This window comes from Oncorhynchus masou, chromosome 3, assembly GCF_036934945.1.
Source record: "Oncorhynchus masou masou isolate Uvic2021 chromosome 3, UVic_Omas_1.1, whole genome shotgun sequence".
Classification (NCBI taxonomy): domain Eukaryota; kingdom Metazoa; phylum Chordata; class Actinopteri; order Salmoniformes; family Salmonidae; genus Oncorhynchus; species Oncorhynchus masou.
Window position 1 is genome coordinate 34,335,249 of NC_088214.1, and position 16,173 is coordinate 34,351,421.

The 16,173-nt window shown below is 48.2% G+C and overlaps 1 protein-coding gene across 2 annotated transcripts in view; it reads right to left on the reverse strand.

Annotated features, from left to right (window-relative positions):
* Window positions 1-16,173, reverse strand: part of LOC135514935 (glypican-5-like) — a 220,082-nt gene that overhangs the window by 158,195 nt on the left and 45,714 nt on the right. The gene's annotated exons all lie outside the window — the stretch shown is intronic.

Below are 16,173 nucleotides of genomic sequence, written 5' to 3' on the forward strand. Positions count from 1 at the left end.
GTGTTCTGATGTCATCTCTATTGCATGCCAGCAGATGAAAGAGCAACTGTAGAGAAACTGAGACGGGAGACGCGGTGCCAACCCAACACATGTAAACACACAGACACACACACTCGCAAAATATGACATAAAGATACTAAACACACTTTGAAGTAGATTTGTTGTAGCAGAAACACACAAAACACACATACAGTCCAGTCTACAGTACACGTCTACAGTACAGTACTCAATATCTTGTTAATGTTTGTATGTGCTTGCATGTTTGTGTGTGCGCCATCAGACACTTTCCTGCCACGCCAGTACCCCCCCCCCCACACACACACACACACACACACACACACACACACACACACACACACACACACACACACACACACACACACACACACACACACACACACAGGGAGTGAAACCGAACAACAGTCATCTCTCCCAGTCAACAGCTGCATAACCTAATACCAGTGTGCTGTGCTGTTAGGGACAGGGACATCCCACCAGGGACTCTCCACTCTACGGCCCTAGAAAACCACAAGGCTAAATTTCAAATGTTCCACCGCAATGCATAATCACAAGCAAACAGTCACATATACATACAAGCACGAACACACACAATCAGGCGTTGGCGTTTGGTGTGTGTGTGCATGCATATGTGACTGTCTGCATGGCTGTGTGTGTGCGCGTGTGTGTGTGTGTGTGTGTACATGCACATGCTTTTGTGTGTATATCCGTGCACGTGGGTGTGTGTGTGACGAACATCGAGAGTCCAATGAGTCATATTCTGTCTCTGCTTTAACAGCCACAGTGAGGTGACCAGATAGACAGTTGAGGTCGTGTGAATGTGACTGACAGACAGGCAGGGCTGCATCTGTCACTGCGCCCGATCAGGGAGACTAATAAAGTTCAAAGTCAAAGGTGAGGGGGCCGGGGATAATAGTCAAACAATACATCGTTGGGATAGAGAGTGGGGGGGGAGCAAGAATGTGAGAGGGGGGGGGGGCAGAGAGGGGATGAAAAGGGTAGAGGAAGAAAGAGAAGCAGAGCGAGAGAATGAGAGAGAGGTCTAAATCACAAGACAGCTAGAGAAAGAGGGAGAGAGAGAGAATAATTCAACAGAGGTACGGAGAGAAAACGACAGGGAAAAAGATTGATGAAACGGAGGAAGGGATCGAGAGAAAAAGCCGAGAGAGAAACTCTCCGTAACCAGCTCAAAGCCTCCCCTCCTCAGCCCTGTTGAGTTGAGCTGCAGTGTCAGTATGTTACAGACCAGGCTGCTTGGCCTGGCCAGCGGGATGAAAACCACAGGGCACTCAGCCCCACTACGTGCCAGCAGGGTTGGGTTACGGCGTTACAGAGCTGTAGTCTTCAGGAGGCAGGGACCAGCCACGAACAACTCAAAGCAGGGCTAGATAGACAGGGAGGCAGGCCGACCCAGGACAATAGGAACACGTTAGTTCACCAAGCAATGATGTGCAAGCTTTTGTTCTGGTAGTGATACCCTTCAGCTAATCAAGGTCTTGATGATTGCTAGTTCAATCGGGAGTGTTAGTGCTGGTTTGAAACAAAAACCTGCAGTCTGCTCGCAACTTGCCCACCAAGGTAAGGTTGTAGCAAGACGACTTGGTAAGAACTGAACCATCTATCACTAGCTGATCTATATAAAAAAAAAAGTACAATTCACGACCACTCTCTCGGGAGCCAATCCAGGCTACTCCCTTTCGATATTTAGGTCGACACTTTGTGGGGACATCCTGTGTTCTACTGAATTAGAGGTTTTCATTATATCCACCTCCAGGGAAATGAAACAAGACTAGAGAGACCAGAACAACTTCTGAACATGAGAGAAAAACAACTACTGTACGAAGTGGACTATTGAACCACACCGGACTAGGATACATCTGGCTTGAATAGGACCCCGGATCCTGAACAGGTCTCTGTTTCTCCGCGGCTGTTAGCTCAAACACTTCCCTCTCCAAACACCGCTCGGGGACAATTGTCCACCTCTCAGGCACTGCTCTGACAAAGCCCAGACGCTCTTCTTTAGTTCGTCTCTGTCGCTGTCTCTCTTCTAACGGATCTGGCTGTAGTCTTTGTGTTAAATCACATTGTCGATCCTCTCCTCCATCTTCTGGATCAGGGGAATATAGTTTGAAAACAATAAACCCAATACCATAAACCTAATACTCGGTGGGAACTCCACCAAGTGGTCACCACGGTCCCATCACGGTCGACTTGTGTTCGACCACTGTCTGACAGCTGTGTCCGCTGTTCTAGGACACAAACATCCCTCCCTGGGTGGCGATCATTATGACTTCACTGTCTCTCACCTCAAAGAACTCTGGGATATGGTGAAATATCTTTAAGTCGTAATCATCAGTTTTTATATGATGCCATGATTAGCGATTTGTCAAGCAGTCTTTGAGTCCTGGACACATAGCATGACCCTAGCTTGTTTTGCTTCCGTACACCACAGAACTCCAGCGCCTGCATTTTTGTGGCACTGCACGGTTTACAGCAATAGGGCTAGAGCTACAACATGTCATGAACACGATATTAAACAATGTTAAAGAGGTAGTTTAGCCCCTTTTAAAGGGTTGGCTGGGCAGTGAGCTAAAGGGGTGGATTACCCCTTTAGAGGGTTGGTCGGGCAGTGAGTTAAAGGGGTGGTTTACCCCTTTAGAGGGTTGGTCGGGCAGTGAGCTAAAGGGGTGGTTTACCCCTTTAGAGGGTTGGTCGGGCAGTGAGTTAAAGGGGTGGTTTACCCCTTTAGAGGGTTGGTCGGGCAGTGAGTTAAAGGGGTGGTTTACCTCTTTAAAGGGCTGGTCGTGCAGTGAGTTAAAGGGGTGGTTTATCCCTTTAAAGTGTTGGCCGGGCAGTGAGTTAAAGGGGTGGTTTACCCCTTTAGAGGGTTGGTCGGGCAGTGAGATAAAGGGGTGGTTTACCCCTTTAGAGGGTTGGTCGGGCAGTGAGTTAATGTGGTGGTTTAACCCTTTAAAGTGCTGGCCAGGCAGTGAGTTAAAGGGGTGGTTTACCTCTTTAAAGGGCTGGTCGTGCAGTGAGTTAAAGGGGTGGTTTACCCCTTTAAAGTGTTGGCCGGGCAGTGAGTTAAAGGGGTGGCTTACCCCTTTAAAGGGTTGGTCGGGCAGTGAGCTAAAGGGGTGGTTTATCCCTTTAAAGTGTTGGTCGGCAAGTAAGTTAAGGTGGTGGTTTACCCCTTTAAAGTGCTGGCCAGGCAGTGAGTTAAAGGGGTGGTTTACCCCTTTAGAGGGTTGGTCGGGCAGTGAGTTAAAGGGGTGGTTTACCTCTTTAAAGGGCTGGTCGGGCAGTGTTAAAGGGGTGGTTTACATCTTTAAAGGGCTGGTCAGGCAGGGGGTTAAAGGGATGGTTTACATCTTTAAAGGGGTGGTCGGGCAGTGAGTTAAAGGGGTGGTTTACATCTTTAAAGGGCTGGTCGGGCAGTGAGTTAAAGGGGTGGTTTACCCCTTTAAAGTGATGGCCGGGCAGTGAGTTAAAGGGGTGGATTACCGCTTTAAAGGGTTGGTCGGGCAGTGAGTTAAAGGGGTGGTTTACCCCTTTAAAGGGTTGGTCGGGCAGTGAGTTAAAGGGGTGGTTTACCCCTTTAAAGTGTTGGTCTGGCAGAGAGTTAAAGGGGTGGTAACCCCTTTAAAGGGATTGCTCGGGCAGTGAGTTAAAGGGGCGGTTTACCCGTTTAAAGGGTTGGTCGGGCAGTGAGTTAAAAGGGTGGTTCCACATTGAGTGCATATGAAGGAGACTGCCACAAACAACACAACCACCGTAGCCCAAACAGAGTTCATATTTATGGCGTTGCAATGAGACAGCGTCTTATACCAGCGCTGGCCTCGCCAAGCCTCTTATAAACAACTCCACTTTATTCACTGCTAGAGCTATTTCCTACTTTCTATTCTGCCCGGCGACCAAGGGCTTTTTCTGAGGTAATAACGCCTAAAGTGTTGTGGCTCGTACTCTGCAGTGCAGCCACAATAACAAATGGGTCAAAATAACCACAGTCAGTGGCAGTGAATTGTATGGGTTTTGACCACAACTATGGCATCCCTCCCCCAGTGTGGCGCAGAGCTCCTAGCCACTTCCCCAACGGGAGCAGACCTGTCTGGGGGAACAGAGAGGGGAGCGAGGGGGAAGATCCAGGGCCAGATCTTTATGGTAGGGGTGCCAGCCCGACCCTCAGCCCAGACATGTGGCACCACAGATCTCTCTCTGTGTGTGTGTGTGTGTGTGTGTGTGTGTGTGTGTGTGTGTGTGTGTGTGTGTGTGTGTGTGTGTGTGTGTGTGTGTGTGTGTGTGTGTGTGTGTGTGTGTGTGTGTGTGTGTGTGTGTGTGTGTGTGTACCTGTGTGTGTACCTGTGTGTGTGTGTGTGTGCATGCGCGCGTGTGTGTGTACCTACATGATCTCACGCGCGTCCATGTGTGCACGTGCCAGCATGGTGGGAGGAGCTATAGGGGGACGGGCTCATTGTAACGGCTGGAATGGAATCAATGTAACAGAGTCAAAAGCGGTTTCCATATGTTTGATCTGTTTACACCGTTCTATTCATTCCATTCCAGCCATTACAATGAGCCGTCCTCCCACCAGCCTCCACTGGTGGACAGGTAAGCCTGCATGACTGACACGAGGAGACACTAGTCTTTTCCCAGCACTCATTCTATCTAGGCGTGCATCCCAAATGGCACCCTATTCCCTATACTGTACATGACCCTAAGGGCCCTGGTCAATGGTAGTGCACTAAATTGGGAATAGGGTTCCATTTGGCACGCAACCTGTCCTGCCACCCCGCCACCTACTCAGCAAAAGCCGTGACTAGAAAGAGGTCAATGAATAAACACGTGAATATGTGACGGTTAGGGAGATAACAGAACAACAATATGATGATTATCAACAGACACAACGACTGTCCGGCTTAGTGGGGGAGAGGGATGAGCAGAGGGACGAGGGATGTGGGAGGGGAGGGGTTGGTAAGAGGTTGGGGCATTCCACTGAGGGAGAGACCACTGTGAGGGTTGTCTGTAACGTGTGACGTAACACGACAGGCACCTTCCGTCAGGGTCATGGCTTTGGCCTCATGGCATGATTGGTGGCATGGCACAAGGTCAAAGTGTCCTCATTTACTCTTCCCTGTACTGGCATATGATGGATCCTAGTCCATCTCTGGTAGTGTGGTGTCACTCTGCTGACAGGGTAGGATCTGAACAGGAGGCAGACTGCGAAGAGAAAACTTTACACAACTTGGACAAGTTCTTCTCTGGAAATGTAGACATTAAGAAGGACTTGTAGAAAGTCAGGTAACACAATACTGCGCTCTAACTTTATGATGGCTGTTACAGCCACGTCAAAATGTTGTCGCTGTAGGTCATAACCCTTTATGACAAACAGCCTGGTTGTGTCATATCCTAACTGTAAGATGATGTGACAAGAGGCTAGCTAGCAGACTGGCTGGCTCGGTACAACGCTAGCAGGGAGTGGACACTACTAACCCAGGGAGGGCGAGCACAGTACAGGGACAGGCTGGCATCAGAGCACTGCCTGGTCTCCAGAAAGAGAGTGTGTGTGTGTGTGTGTGTGTGTGTGTGTGTGTGTGTGTGTGTGTGTGTGTGTGTGTGTGTGTGTGTGCGTGCGTGCGTGCGTGCATGCGTGCGTGCGTGTGTGTGTGTACGTGTGTGTGCGTGTGTGTGCGCGCGTGTGTGCGTGAGAGAGAGAGAAAGGAGAGAAGAGTAGAAGGAAACGATGAACACCGTGTGGCATGGCCCAGGTAGATCAGTAACACAGAACAGTCAAGCGGAGGAGTTTGAAGTAGCGAAAGCCTGTCACTTAGTTAAGATGAAAGGAAAGTGACGAAGCCTAACGGAGGAGTCTCCACTCGTTCATACAGGTGTGGAACACTTTTCAATTTGTAAAAATATATTACAACCAAAATTCCAACAGTGTTTCCCTTTTTGTCATCGCAACGGTGTTGATTAAGCGAGGTGTTGTCGACGAAACACACTGACAGACGAACTAGTAGCTGATGTATCCCTTCAGTCATCTTAGGTTCACTGAAGTCACTGTAGTTGACCAGATCAGTCCACCTGCTTATGAGACAGATAGAGAGAGGCAGAGAGAGACAGAGAGATAGAGAGAGACAGATAGAGAGAGGCAGAGAGAGACAGAGAGAGAGAGAGACAGACAGAGACAGAGAGAAAGAGAGAGAGAGAGAGACAGGGAGAGACAGAGAGAGCGAGAGAGAGAGACAGACAGAGATGGAGAGAGAGAAAGAGAGAGAGAGAGAGACAGTGATAGAGCAGAGAGAGACAGACAGAGACAGAGACAGATAGAGCAGAGAGAGACAGAGACAGAGATAGAGAGAGAGAGACAGACAGAGAGAGAGATAGAGAGATAGAACAGAGGAAGACAGAGACAGATAGAGACAGATAGAGACAGAGACAGAGAGAGAGAGACAGAGACATTATAATCCACCCTGGACGCCACTAAAACCACCAAACATCCCGCCACACACACCAACATGGGGGACGAATAACTGGAGTTTTCCATCTCTCTCACTTTCTCTCTCTCCGGAGCGGAACGAGGGAATGACCAGATGCATAAAGCAGGCCGGGGGGACTCTTTAACGGCACGGTCGGAGTCACAGAGGGGAGAGGGAGGAGGAGGAATGACACAAGGCTTAATGTAATGGGGGAAGTGAGTGGGTTTGGATGGGGGAAGGAGGGAGGAGAGCGATGGGGACAGGGGAGAAAGACAGGACGCGAGAGAGGGGGAGAAATGTGGGAGAGGGTGGGGTTTGAGTGGGGAGAAGGGGGCAGAGGGATGAGAGCAAGGGAGAGGGGTGAGAGCAGGGGAGAGAGAGGAACAGAGAGGGGTGAGGTGTAGAGTGAGTGGGCCAACTCCCGGGCCTACCAACTGAGACAGAGTTGAGGTAATGATGTGACTCACTACCCATAGTTATACTGGCCACACACACACAAATACACGTGAAGGCACACACACATACACACACATGCAAAGGCATTAATGCATACATACACACACACCCTGTGAGTGGTGCACACACACATACACACACATGCAAAGGCATTAATGCATACATACACACACACCCTGCGAGTGGTGCACACACTCATGGAAAGGCATTAATGCCTACATACACACACACCCTGCGAGTGGTGCACACACTCATGGAAAGGCATTAATGCCTACATACACACACACCCTGCGAGTGGTGCACACACTCATACAAAGGCATTAATGCCTACATACACACACACCCTGCGAGTGGTGCACACACGCACGGAAAGGCATTAATGCCTACATACACACACACCCTGCGAGTGGTGCACACACTCATGGAAAGGCATTAATGCCTACATACACACACACCCTGCGAGTGGTGCACACAAGCATGGAAAGGCATTAATGCCTACATACACACACACCCTGCGAGTGGTGCACACACTCATGGAAAGGCATTAATGCCTACATACACACACACCCTGCGAGTGGACCGTGTGAAAGTCACTGGAACAACACTCTGGAGACAGAGGCACTCCCTTCCACCTTCTAGAGAACTGCCTCTGAACAGCTCTCTCCACTGACGTCCACTACTGGCCAGACATCTCTCCTTCTTTCTTTTCTTTTCTAATTCAGTCATTCTTTACTGGCGTCCGCTGTTGGCCAGCCACCTCTCTCTCTCTCCCTCTCTCCCTCTCTCTCCCTCTCTGCTATAAGCTGCCTCTCACTCTCTCTCTCTCTCCCTCTCTGCTATAAGCTGCCTCTCACTCTCTCTCTCCCTCTCTGCTATAAGCTGCCTCTCACTCTCTCCCTCTCCCTCACTGCTATAAGCTGCCTCTCTCTCTCTCTCTCCCTCTCTGCTATAAGCTGCCTCTCTCTCCCTCTCCCTCTCTGCTATAAGCTGCCTCTCACTCTCTCTCTCTACCTCTCTGCTATAAGCTGCCTCTCACTCTCTCTCTCTCCCTCTCTGCTATAAGCTGCCTCTCACTCTCTCTCTCCCTCTCTGCTATAAGCTGCCTCTCACTCTCTCCCTCTCCCTCACTGCTATAAGCTGCCTCTCTCTCTCTCTCTCCCTCTCTGCTATAAGCTGCCTCTCACTCTCTCTCCCTCTCTGCTATAAGCTGCCTCTCACTCTCTCTCTCTCCCTCTCTGCTATAAGCTGCCTCACACTCTCTCTCTCCCTCTCTGCTATAAGCTGCCTCTCAATCTCTCTCTCTCCCTCTCAGCTATAAGCTGCCACTCACTCTCTCTCTCTCTCTCTCTCCCTCTCTGCTATAAGCTGCCTCTCACTCTCTCTCTCTCCCTCTCTGCTATAAGCTGCCTCTCACTCTCTCTCTCTCCCTCTCTGCTATAAGCTGCCTCTCACTCTCTCTCTCTCCCTCTCTGCTATAAGCTGCCTCTCACTCTCTCTCTCTCCCTCTCTGCTATAAGCTGCCTCTCACTCTCTCTCTCCCTCTCTGCTATAAGCTGCCTCTCACTCTCTCTCTCCCTCTCTGCTATAAGCTGCCTCTCACTCTCTCTCTCCCTCTCTGCTATAAGCTGCCTCTCTCTCTCTCTCCCTCTCTGCTATAAGCTGCCTCTCACTCTCTCTCTCTCTCTCTGCTATAAGCTGCCACTCACTCTCTCTCTCCCTCTCTGCTATAAGCTGCCTCTCACTCTCTCTCTCTCCCTCTCTGCTATAAGCTGCCTCTCACTCTCTCTCTCCCTCTCTGCTATAAGCTGCCTCTCTCTCTCTCCCTCTCTGCTATAAGCTGCCTCTCACTCTCTCTCTCTCCCTCTCTGCTATAAGCTGCCTCTCACTCTCTCTCCCTCTCTGCTATAAGCTGCCTCTCACTCTCTCTCTCCCTCTCTGCTATAAGCTGCCTCTCACTCTCTCTCTCTCCCTCTCTGCTATAAGCTGCCTCTCACTCTCTCTCTCCCTCTCTGCTATAAGCTGCCTCTCACTCTCTCTCTCCCTCTCTGCTATAAGCTGCCTCTCACTCTCTCTCTCCCTCTCTGCTATAAGCTGCCTCTCACTCTCTCTCTCTCTCCCTCTCTGCTATAAGCTGCCTCTCACTCTCTCTCCCTCTCTGCTATAAGCTGCCTCTCACTCTCTCTCTCCCTCTCTGCTATAAGCTGCCTCTCACTCTCTCTCTCCCTCTCTGCTATAAGCTGCCTTTCAATCTCTCGTTCGCTCTCCTTCCTCTCTCTTTTTCTGTATGGCCGGCTCCCTAGCTCTCCCTACTTTTCTACCTGTCTCGCTCTCCGTACATTCCGCTCACCATCTCTCCCTCTTTCGCTCCATCTCTCCCTCTTTCGCTCCATCTCTCTCCCTTTCTCTCTCTCCTCTCTCTCAGTGTTCCATGTCCACATAGATGGAGGTTCACAGTCCCAACTGAGGGAATTCGGTCAATTTAATGTGATGTTAATGACTCTGGGCCGGATCATGCCTGACACTGATTGATTATCTATCTCTGGGATGGGGATTGAGTGTGACCCCAGATTCCAGTACACATACAGACACTTCCAGACAACACCTCTCCCTGCTCAGACATCCTGGCCATTCTTTATATAACCCCCGACTCTGACCCTTTTCTCTTCCCATAGTGTTCACACCAGTCTCTCCTCTCCCTGGCTCCTGACAGAAAGGACAGGAAATGCACAGGGACTGGTGGGAATAACTGGGAGTGAATGACGGCACCAAAGTTCTGTCCTGCTGGATACAGGAAGAGAACTGGTCTCAGATATGTTTGTGCTCTTACTTGCCTTTGGCGTGACAATGACCATAGGAGTTGGCAAGAACTGATCTGGGACCAGGCTCCAGGAAGAGGCCGAGCCGGACTAATTAACTACAGGATGACTCTCATCAATGGGACGGACAATCGTGCATCGAGAGTTCAGATTATAGGAAGGGATGAGAGGAGAGGGAGAAGTAGGAGATGAGAGGAGGGTGAGGATTAGACAGGGATGTGACCTTCTCCTGATTAATCAGGAAATTCCTCCTGGTCGTTATCTATTTCTTAGATCATTGGAATTGTGAAATTGAAAAGATGTGTATGTTTTCAGTCTGATGTACACTGTTGTGCTTCCCCTAATACTCCTGGGTGGATATGGAGGGGAGAGGCCACCCACACACACATACATATATATTTCACACATGACTAAGTGGCTTTGGATAAAAGTGTAGAATAGAGAGGTGTGGCGGGGATGGGAGGAGGTGGAGAGGTGTGGTGGGGATGGGAGGAGGTGGAGAGGTGTGGTGGAGATGGGAGGAGGTGGAGAGGTGTGGTGGGGATGGGAGGAGTTGGGAGAGGTGTGGTGGGGATAACATTGGACAATAGAATCCTGAGATTTTATTCTATCCTATCCTATTTGACTCAACTCTGCTCTATGTGTGAACGGGACAGAGTGTTTTTCTAGGCCCTTCCCTAAGTCGTGCCTGGCTGGAGAGAGCAGAACAATTGGCCTGCTGGGCGGTTGCTGAGCAAGACTGGAGGCACAACAGAATAACAATGATGAGAAACATTAAAAGAGAGGGATCGGGGAGCGAGCTTGAGGAGGGAAAATAATTTGTCTTACAGTTTTGCTTTGCAGCGTGCCAATCTTGGCTGCGGCAGTGTCTTTGAGACGTGAGGTTTCCCGTCGCGCCAGGGAGAGCAGCTGGCATGATGCCTGCCTCGCCCAGCCAGGCCTGATACAGCTTGGTCTCGTTATAGGGAGGCAAGGATCTGACTAAGCAGGGGGGTATAGAGTGAGCGTGTTGGGGGCGTAGGGTTTGTGCGTGCGCGTGTGTGTGTGTGTGTGTGTGTGTGTGTGTGTGTGTGTGTGTGTGTGTGTGTGTGTGTGTGTGTGTGTGTGTGTGTGTGTGTGTGTGTGTGTGTGTGTTTGTGTGTGTAGGGGGGTTACCAGTGGCAACTGCAGTGCCACACAGCACTGAACTCAGTAGCAGTAGTAACAATGCCCCCAGCCTGGCTGACACGACCCATGTGGCTCACAGGGCAGGGAGAACCGTGGCCACACTGGTCCGGAAAAGAGGCCGTTTGTTAATGCATTATTCGCTCAGCAATTGTGCAACGGATTTGATTGGTTCTCTCAAATGTTTGGATAAGAAGTTGAAGGGGGTGGGGCTCGGGGGCTGTGTGTAGCTGTGTGTGGTCTAGCTGAACTCGGCTAGCCGAACTGAACGCATGCGCTCACATACTACCTTAAAGGACCTTCACTTGAGAGACGAGAAAAAAGTGGCAATTGTACCGTTTGTCCATTTTGAGATGCCGTAGACAGAATGTGCTTCCTGAAAATAGTCCGAGGTAATCCAAAATAACTCAAGAAATCGCTCACAAATTTTTACGTTTTTGACAAGGAGATCTTACTCGTGCAATTTTACATCGAACTAAGATGTTTGGTGCAGTATTTCTCAATTAAAAAATGTGCATGAAAACGAGTCCTCTCTTGTTGAATGACAAGAAATCCCTACTGTTGACCTACCACTGACGAAGGGGCATAGACTTCGGCTCTGAACTTCAGTTTGCCTCTCGGAAAAAAATGTGGGTGCCCGAACAGCCGACAAAAACCCACCGAAGTCTAAAACTAACAGAAATGTCACAAAATGTAGTCATAATATATGGCATCAACTCTTCTGAACTGTTTTGGCTGGGAAGCACGCAGACGCCTTTAGTTAGTCAGACTTAGTCGGTTGTGCAAACACTCTGAGAAATAATAACATGAGATGGGCGCACAACACACACCTCACCTTCCTTCCCTTCCTCCTCCCCTTCACTCCCTAACTCACTCCCTACAGGCAGGCACTCTCCCTCTATCTCCCATATTGCTGAGTTTTCACACGTTCTCAGTGAGGTGAGAGGGGAATGAAAAGGAGAGGTAATTGTGAAGGGGCTTTAGTGAAATTGTATGATGGGGAGAAGCTTTCAGCTTTCCCTCTATCCTCCTCTCTCACTCTCTTTGTTCTTTCCCTCATCCCTCTGTTCTCTAGGGGGAGTCTTCCCTCTCTTTGGGGAAGGCATCCTTCCCTGTTGTGTCAATTTGTCACACACACACACACACACACACACAAACACAAACACACTCCATTATGATTGAATGGGACTTGAAGGGTTGGAGCCGGAAATCAGTCCTAATTTGAACATGACATGGTGTAGACGAGTAATAATGTCATCATATCGACCTCATAATGTCCTCTGGCGCCATAACTATGACCCTTCAAAACATCCACACACAGAGGGAGAACTGAAGGAAGAAAGAGAGGGAGAGAGAGCGTGAGAGCGACATCAGAGGGAAGGAAAGGTAAGAGACAGAGAGATTGCCATCAAGATAACACTGTTTATGTTTTTTTTAAATTAAAAGCTCAGAAATACAAAACAGCAGACAAGACAAAACACAGAGCCTATGATGATTCACAACCTCATATATATACACACACACACACACGCACACACACACCATAGTTTTATTATCATTTGTTATCATCTCCAACTCATAAAAGATGTGTTTGTTCCTATGCCACCCGGGCAGATCATAATTGGCCCAGCGGGAGATACAGAAACACGCACACTTGCGCACACTTGCGCACACTTGCGCGCACACACATACAAAAACACACACACACACACAATAATACTAATGGAATTTCCCCGGGGCTTAATAGTGGATGGAGAAAGGTGTGTAAACAGAGACTGAGGAGAGCTTTGGATGGGGAGAGATTTTGTCTCTGCCTGTCTGCCTGTCTCCATCTCCGCAGATTGGAGCCTAAGGAAAGATGATGGGAGAGAGAGGGAGTGGGAGAAGAAGAGAGAGAAAGATAGAGCCACAACAGAGTTACAACCGCTGTTGAGGATACAGACACACAGGCTCCTCAGAAAGAGACAGAGAGCGAAACAGAGACAGACAGACACACTGACAGAAACTTCCTGAGAGAATGACAGACCAGACACTGGAGTTGAACTGAACACTGAACCCCCTGTTTGGGAGCCCAGCAAGAAAGACATTCCCAGGGGAAAGGCCTAGATAGGTTTATCTGTGTCTCACATGATCTCAGGAGACACACAAACACGAGATTTCCCAAACTCAACATACACAGACGAAGATCAGCTCATTAGCCGACCTTAACAAGAGTCTCACCTTCACATGACTTCTCTTTCAAATCTGTTAAGGGGCTTGGGCTGTTGCACTTAAACACGCAGAGTGATTTTAAAGCATTGTTGTTATCAGTAATCTTGTAGCTATAAACCTGAATAACACTGTTAGCACTGAGTCTGTTTGCCCTAGCAGGAAGCCCACTGTGGGCAGCTCTCCTTGTACTATTAGCTCAAATGTAAATCTCACTGACATGTCTACCTCTGATAAGCATCCCAGGAAAGCACTCAAAATTAACCAGCAACCCAGAAAAGGGCTAAAACTAGTCCTCATTAACATATGTAGCCTGAGAAACAGGGTTCATCAAATCGCTAACTTGCTAACAATCAACAACATTCATAAACTGGTTATCTCTGAAACTCACTTAGATAATTCATTTGATGACACAACGGTAGAAGAGACAGGAAGGGCAACGGGGTGGTGTTGCTGTATATATTCAGTGTGGTGTTCCTGTAAAGTTTAGAGAGGATCTCATGTCAAACGCTGTCGAAGTAATATGGCTACAGGTTCAACTGCCTTACCTAAGGCCTATTCATGAGGGGCGGTGCGATAGACAGTGCCTGACTTGGGCCGGAGCTGTCTGGAATGTCGTACTGGCACTTCACATTTTTGGGAAATTGCGTACGAGCTCCTCTATAAAAAATAAAGTAAGCTATCGCTGGCCCAGATTCACACACAGAGGCAAAAAAAAGGTTGATCAAAGCAGAATGCTTAATTGAATAGGAATGGAGAGGGGGCATTCATTTTCCAATTCTGCTTTGTTCACGTTCATCTGTGAATCGGTGGGTGACAGTAGATTGCACAGATTGAAAATGTGCCAGCTTGAATGGCATGATGAGCTGTTCTAAGTTGTCAAATTAGGGTTTGGAAGGTCATGAAAAGTCATGGAAATGAGTTTCATAATTGCCGTTAATGTCATTGATGAAAGCACACTTTAAAATATGAAACTAAATAACAGACTTTATCGGATTGATCCTTCTTCGGTGCATGTCTGTGGTGCTGCGTGTGTTTACCAGTGCGAGTGGAGAGAGAGCGGTACATTTCAGCAGCAGATATACAATCATGTCAGACAGACGAGTTAGACCACCGATTCAAAACATAACTTGTAACCGTTATCTCGCTAGTTAAATATAGCCAACTAATCATTCATTTCATTGTCGCCTTTCCACCGGCACTGTAGAGCCTAAACAAATCAGCACCGTTGGAAGGCTGGGATTCCCCTCTCCTAACCCTCTAGTCCAAACACAGTCTAAATCAAATCAAACTTTAGTTGCCACATGCGCCAAATACAACAAGTGGATACTTTAAAGTGAAATTCTTACTTACAAGCCCTTAAACTTCTGGCCCTTCTTTGGACACTGCGTTAACAAACCTCCAGACGAGCTTCAACGCCGTACAACCTTCCTTCTGTGACCTCCAACTGCTTTTAAATGCAAGTACAACTAAATGCAACCGATCGCTGCCCGCACCTCCCCACCCGTCTAGCATCACTACTCTGGACGGTTCTGACTTACGAATATGTGGACAACTACAAATACCTAGGTGTCTGGTTAGACTGTAAACTCTCCTTCCAGACTCACATTAAGCATCTCCAATCCAAAATTAAATCTAGAATCGGCTTCCTATTTCGCAACAAGGTATCCTTCACTCATGCTGCCAAACATACCCTCGTAAAACTGACTATCCTACCAATCCTTGATTTCGGCGATGTCATTTACAAAATAGCCTCCGACACTCTACTCAGCAAATTGGATGTAGTCTATCACAGTGCCATCCGTTTTGTCACCAAAGCCCCATATACTACCCACCGCTGTGACCGGTATGCTCTTGTTGGCTGGCGCTCGCTTCATATTCGTCACCAAACTTACTGGCTCCAGGTCATCTATAAGTCTTTTCTAGGTAAAGCCCCGCCTTATCTCAGCTCACTGGTCACCATAGCAGCACACACCCGTAGCACGCGCTCCAGCAGGTATATTTCACTGGTCATCCCCAAAGCCAACTCCTCCTTTGGCCGCCTTTCCTTCCAGTTCTCTGCTGCCAATGACGGGAACGAATTGCAAAATTCAATGAAGCTGGAGTCATATCTCCCTCACTAACTTTAAGCATCAGCTGTCAGAGCAGCTTACATATCATTGCACCTGTGCACAGCCCATCTGTAAATAGCCCACCCAACTACCTCATCCCCCTATTGTTATTTATTTTTTTGCTCCTTTTCACCCCAGTATCTCTACTTGCACATTCATCTTCTGCACATCTATCACTCCAGTGTTTAATTGCTCAATTGTAATTATTTCGCCACTATGGCCTATTTACTGCCTTACCTCCCTAATCTTACTATATTTGCACACACTGTATATACATTTTTCTATTGTGTTATTAACTGTACGTTTGTTTATCCAATGTGTATCTCTGTGTTGTTTGTGTCGCACTGCTTTGCTTTATCTTGGCCAGGTCGCAGTTGTAAATGAGAACTTGCTCTCAACTGGCCTACCTGGTTAAATAAAGGTTAAATAAAAAATATTTAAAAATTAAAACCAACAGTGCAGTTCAAGAAGAAGAAAATATTTACCAAGTAGGCTGAAATAAAAAATAATAATACAAAGTAACACAATAAGAATAGAGTATATACAGGGGCACCGGTACAGTGTCAGTGTGCCGGGGACAGGCTAGTTGAGGTAATCTGTACATGTAAGTGGGGGTGAAGTGACTATGCATAGGTATTAACAAACAAACAGTAAGTAGCAGCAGTGGCCAACGGAGGGGTCAATGTAAATTGTCCAGTGGCAATTTTTATGAATTGTTCAGCAGTCTAATGGCTTGGGGGTAGAAGCTGTGGAGGAGCCTTTCGGTCCTAGTCTTGGCGCTCCGGTACTGCTTGCCGTGCGGAGCAGAGACAACAGTCTATAACTTGGGTGACTGGAGTCTCTGACAATTTTATGTGCTACTGCTAATGTGTGAAATACAGTGTAGATGTTGTTAATGTTGTAAATGACTATTATAGCTGGAAA